Here is a 6000-nt window from a genome sequence, read left to right on the forward strand (position 1 = left end):
TTCCTCTCGGAAATAGTCTAGGGCTTTTCCTACTGCCAGAAGCTCCCTGAAATTGGAAGACTCCCTGGCTTGGCTGTGGTTCCAGGACCCCTGGGAATATCGGTTTCCCAGATGAGCCCCCCAACCCCAGGCGCTGGCGTCCGTGGTTACGACCAAAGGGTTTACCTGAGACCAGGGGCGACCATTCAACAAATTCTGTGGGTCGAGCCACCACCGCAGAGAACGAGATACCTCCTCTGTGATGGGCACTCTGTTCTCTAATGTTTCTCTTTTTCCTCCCCATGAGGCAAGTAGAAAAGACTGAAGCTCCCGAGAATGGAGTTGTGCCCAGGTTACTGCCGGAATGCAGGCCGTCATGAGGCCCAGCAATCTCATTATATATCTCAGAGAGGCTTCTCCTCTTTCGAGAAGGGTGACAACCGCATTCTGGACCTTCGTTACCTTTTCTGTTGGTAAGAATACCTTCTGTGCCTGCGAGTCTAACAGGTAGCCTAGGTATAACTTGGACTGAGATGGAGTCAGTGAGGACTTCTCCTGACTGACCATCCAGCCCAAGGTCTCCAGAGTTTCCAACACGATGTCTCTGTCTATTACTGCTTGCCTCTGATCGACACTGTAGATCAGCAAGTCGTCCAGGTAGGGTATTAACCTTATCCCCTGCAGGTGTAGGTATGCCACTACTTCGGCTAACACCTTTGTGAATATCCTCGGACTTGCCGCCAGCCCAAAGGGGAGAGCCCTGAACTGCCAGTGTTGTATCCTCTGCTGTATACAAACTGCGAAGCGTAGGTACTTCTGGTGTTCGGGAGCAATGGGTACGTGTAGATAAGCGTCTTTTAGGTCCAGGGTGACCATAAAGACTCCTCTCTGCAGATGCTTTCTTACTGAGTAGATACTCTCCATCCTGAACTTCTTGTGAAGCAGGTAACGGTTGAGTCTTCTCAAGTTTATTATCAACCGAAATTTTCCTGAGGGTTTTGGAACCACAAATACGTGTGAGTAAAAACCCTGGGTAAGCTGATTGGTTGGTACTGGAGTAATAACCCTTTGCTCTGCTAGCTCCTTTAGATTTTTCAGTAACCCTTCTGCCTTGGTTGGGTCCCTGGGAGGAAAAGTAACCAGAAATTCCTGTGGGGGATGGGTCTGAAATTCTAGTCTGTACCCCACTTCTAAAAGGTTTAGAATGTATGGACTCTGCGTGATCCTTTCCCACTGTGGAAGGAAATCGCGGAGTCTTGCGCCTACCTTTACGGTGGCGTCATTTGCCTTCTTTCTGAGAGGCTCCGGAGCTGGAGAAAAGAATTGTACTTTTTTCTTTTCCTTTCCCCAAGTTCCATTTTCTCCTTGGTTCAGTTTTCCCCTTATGATGAGACTTTGAATAGGGGCCTCGAAAAAATTTCTTACCCCTTTCTTTCTTGGGCCTTACAGGAAATTTCTTGCCCTTCTCCGTAGATCGGGACAAAACCTGATCTAGGCCTGAACCAAACAGCAAGGAACCCTCAAAGGGGATACCGCATAGGCGAGACTTGGAAGTAAAATCCCCATCCCAAGTCTTGACCCATAGAGCTCTCCTGGAAGAGTTCAAAAGTGCTGCTGCTTTAGCTGTGGTCCTAACAGTTTCTACAGCTGCATCTGCCACATATGCTACTGCTCGACTGATTACTTCCAGCGAGTCTACAATCTCTTTAGCCTCCTTACTGCGGGAAACATGATCCATTAATTTGCCCAGCCAGGTGTCAGCATTTCTGGCTACACAGGCGGAAGCTAGGGCAGGCGCCATTGCTGCCGCATTCGCCTGCCAGGCTCTTTTGAGTAAAGTTTCCGACTTTCTATCCATCTGATCCTGGATATTTCCGGAATCCTCAAAGGATAAGTCAGACCTCTTAGATACTTGTGCTAAGGCTGCATCCAAGCGAGGAGCCTTAAAAAATTTTTCCTCCTCCTCATCTTTAAAGGGACACCTCCTTTTCCAAGCTTTCAGTTTGAGAAGCTTGCGTTCAGGTTCCTTCCATTCTCTAAGGATTATCTCCTTCAGAGACTGGTGGATGGGAAAGGTTCTGGTCTGTAACCTTCCTAGACCTCTATATACTCTATCTTGAGCTGAGACTTGAGCAGAGGGAACCTGAATATCTTCTGAGGCGTAAATGGCTTTTAATAAACCCTCCATGTCCTCACTCGGGAACAAAAATCCCCCAAGCTTAGCCTCCCCCTGGCTATCTTGGTCTGAATCTTCCTCTCCAGAACTACAATCTGGTACTTGGCCTTCCTCCACTTCAGATAATAGGGAGACTTGGCCCTGGGAACTTTCCGCATAAGATGTGGAAAGATTTTCCTGTAACTGAGGAGTCTCACTCTCTGACGGTACTTCCTGCAAACCCTTCACAAGGGTGGACTGAAAAGTTTGAAGGGTAGCCAACATTTCTGCTTGTAAGGCCCTACATTCCTTCACGACCTGAGCGGTCTCCCTGCCTGCGAGCTTGATGATACATCGATCGCAGAAAGGCTTGGAGTGGTCTTGTGCTAACTTAGCGTTACAGTAACCACAACGCCTGGACTTTGAAGTAACCTTCCCCTTAGACCTAGCAGCTGACCCCTGGGCAGAGCTTTCGGTCCCTGGGAATAGTCAAAAAATAGACAATTTTAGCTACACAAGTCCTAAAAGGGGCACAGGAGCTCTACCCCGAGAACCCTGCCCCTAAATAAAGTTGGATCACTCACCCCCAGTGGCGACCTCAACGACTGTCTGCTCAGACGGACGTTCCTCTTCCATGGCGATTTGCTGCCCTGCAGGATCGCTGGATCAGGTCTCGAGCATCCCCTTGTTGTCTTTTCCAAGTGCCAGGAAAGCGTCTTGCAGGACGAGGAGACTGGGTGTATTACAGCACACCCGTTCTGTTTGAAAAACCGCGCCGCTCGGCGCCATCTTTAAGGAGGTCCGTCGCCCGGAAATGACGCACGGCCTCTTCCGGTCCTGCGCACTGAGGCTGGAACGCACATTGGTGCGTCCAGCCATCTCAACTTCCGGAACTCGATACCCGGAAGTGACGCCCTTGGACTTCCGGACATGCGCTGTGGCGTTGGAACGCACGCCATCCGCGTCCGCATAAGGAAAGGCATCACCTCACCACTCCACCAACGAATGTGCAGGTAGGCCAATACAACAGGGGAATAGCCTACTGGGACAACTCCCCTGTCCCACGAGGCTCATACAAGGCTCCCTAAGGAGACCTTGAGTGAGGCATACCCCCCCAAGATTTCTCTTGGGGGTATACAAGGGAGCACCACAGACCCTGTCTGTTTAAGTCCCTAAAAGGAAAAAAGAACCTCACGAGAAAAAAACACAGGGTCCCAGACCCCAAGGAAAAAACTTTTTAGAAAGAAACTTGGTTTCGCTGTCATCCTGTGGGAAACACAATCAAGAACTGAGGGTCTGAGGGAAGGGTGGGGACTTTTAAATTCGTTGTTGATTGTGTTTCCTGTCAGGTGGACCAGTCATCTCTCAGGTGTGCCGTCCTGGAAGATGACTGGAGAAATGTGATTTTTTTTTTTTTTTTACTGGATAGGTTTTATAGCAGAAAGTAAAAAAAAAATGTTTTCCTCTTCAAAATTATTTTTCTGTTTATAGTGCAAAATATAAAAACCGCAGAGGTGATCAAATACCACCAAAAGAAAGCTTTAATTTGTGGGGGGGAAAAGGACACAGTATCTCACCACCACCATGCTTGACTGTAGACAAGACACACTTGGCTTTGTACTCCTCACCTGGTTGCCGTCACACACGCTTGACACCATCTGAACCAAATAAGTTTATCTTGATCTCATCAAACCTCAGGACATGGTTCCAGTAATCCATGTCCTTAGTCTGCTTGACTTCAGCAAACTGTTTGTGGGCTTTCTTGTGCATCATCTTTAGAAGAGACTTCCTTCTGGGACAACAGCCATGCAGACCAATTTGATGCAGTGTGCGGTCGGAGCACTGACAGGCTGACCCTTTCAAACTCTGCAGCAATGCTGACAGCACTCATACGTCTATTTCTCAAAGACATCCTCTGGATATGACACCGAGCACACGCACTCAACTTCTTTGGTGGACCATGGTGAGGCCTGTTCCGAGTGGAACCTGTCCTGGAAAACCGCTGTATGGTCTTGGCCACCGTGCTGCAGCTCAGTTTCAGGGTCTTGGCAATCTTCCTATAGCCTGGGACATCTTTATGTAGAGTAACAATTCTTTTTTTCAGATCCTCAGAATTCTTTGCCACGAGGTGCCATGTTGAACTTCCAGCGACCAGTATGAGAGCGATAACACCAAATTGAACACACCTGCCCCCCATTCACACCTGAGACCTTGTAACATTAACAAGTCACATGACACCGGTGAGGGAAAATGGCTAATTGTGCCCAATTTGGACATTTTCACTTAGGGGTGTACTCACTTTTGGATTTAGACATTAATGGCTGTGTGTTGAGTTATTTTGAGAAGAAAGCAAATCTACACTGTTATACAAGCTGTACACTCACTACTTTACATGGTAGCAAAGTGTAATTTCTTCAGTGTTGTCACATTAAAATATATAATAAAATATTTACAAAAATGTGAGGGGTGTACTCACTTTTGTGAGATACTGTATATTTGATTTGGGTACAACGTCGCAGGACCACGCAATGGTCAAAGTAACACAATGCCATATCGCAAAAAAAAAAAAGGCCTGGTGATTGGGGGGGGGGGTGTAAACCTTTTGGGACTGAAATGGTTATAATAAAATAAAAAGTGAACTGAAAGCACTATAAATACACATCCAAAATCCGAGTGAATGCAGAGCCTGTGGTGTAGAGGAGTCCTTAGTGTACAGATGATTTCCTGGTTGGGGTTATTATGGGATGGAGGTCATATGGTAAAGTCATGCTGTAATCCTCCTGTGTGAGCGCCCCCTGGTGGCTGTATCTCTTCTTACACCTGTTCTAGGATGGGAGCGAGAGCAGAATTCCAGTTTGTTGCTACTTCTCATCGGATACATTGTTGTCTCATGAATTACCAGATGTTTCCTGCCTGAAGGGCCCTCACCTTTGGAGCGCTTTATACTGACTCTCTGGCGGACCTTTGACGAGAATAGGCGGACACCGAGAGGCTCAGGCTCGGTTGCTGTGACCCCCCGGTCTGTCCTGCTGTATTTGCACCCATTACTGCCCCCTGGAGTGCGCTATACGCTTTTAAAAAGATACACAACCCCCCCAATATGTATTCGTACATCTCCAAAAGTTTCCCACAAGTTTATGAGAGGATCCTAAGCCGATCTCCCGGCATGCCATAGTGACACCCGACCCTCCCCGGACACAAACACCCAGATAACGATCAGTGCCGCTCAGCTCCCCGGCGCCATAACACTTCCCCCTTCGTCATTACCTGCTTCTCCCGCTTCGCTGTCCACCCGCTCCGGTTACCACACAGCTCCGCCGCCCGTAACGGCTCCGGTTCTCGGCGACTTCTCAAAAGTGTTTCTAGGCGCGAAGGAATCTGATTGGTCGCCGGGAGCTATTTGGAACATGCCCCTGGCTAGGATTGGACGGCGCAGGTGTTTTGGGCAGCGACTGGCCACGCCCCGCGGTCTGGCGCTTGAGGCAGAGAGGAGAGAGGAGTAAAATGGAGGCGGGAAGTGAAGCTGGGTGTTGATGAGTGTAGAGAAGGGCGGGAACTCCCCTCACAGCGCCCTGCACTCCGCCTCGCAGTCCCCAGTGACCTTATAAGTCTCAAATAAACGTGCAAAATACCCAGAAATACATGAAAAGCGATTGTGACGTTTCAGATATGTGCCTTCAGTGAAGTGTGTATAAAGAAAATTTACCTCACAAACTCAACACTTCTGACAAGGACTAATAGTATGACCATATTCACTAAGGACAGATAAATATATCTCTGGACCAGCCCCAAAACTCCAAGTGAACCTTCAACCCCTTTATTTTTCTTTCAAGAATATTGCTTCTTCTCCTCTTCTTCAAGATCAC

At 48.2% G+C, this 6000-nt stretch overlaps 1 protein-coding gene across 1 annotated transcript in view; it reads right to left on the minus strand.

The window, feature by feature from the left end:
- Positions 1-5550, minus strand: part of LBR (lamin B receptor) — a 39679-nt gene extending 34129 nt beyond the window's left edge. The window contains exon 1 of the mRNA XM_077485831.1: positions 5402-5550. The gene's annotated coding sequence lies outside the window, so the exon portion shown is untranslated. The remainder of the gene's footprint in view (positions 1-5401) is intronic.
- Positions 5551-6000: the final 450 nt, after the last annotated feature.

The sequence above is a fragment of the Lithobates pipiens genome, unplaced genomic scaffold (genome assembly GCF_037356315.1).
Source record: "Lithobates pipiens isolate NorthernLeopardFrog02 unplaced genomic scaffold, aLitPip1_a1.2 Scaffold_18, whole genome shotgun sequence".
Classification (NCBI taxonomy): Eukaryota; Metazoa; Chordata; class Amphibia; order Anura; family Ranidae; genus Lithobates; species Lithobates pipiens.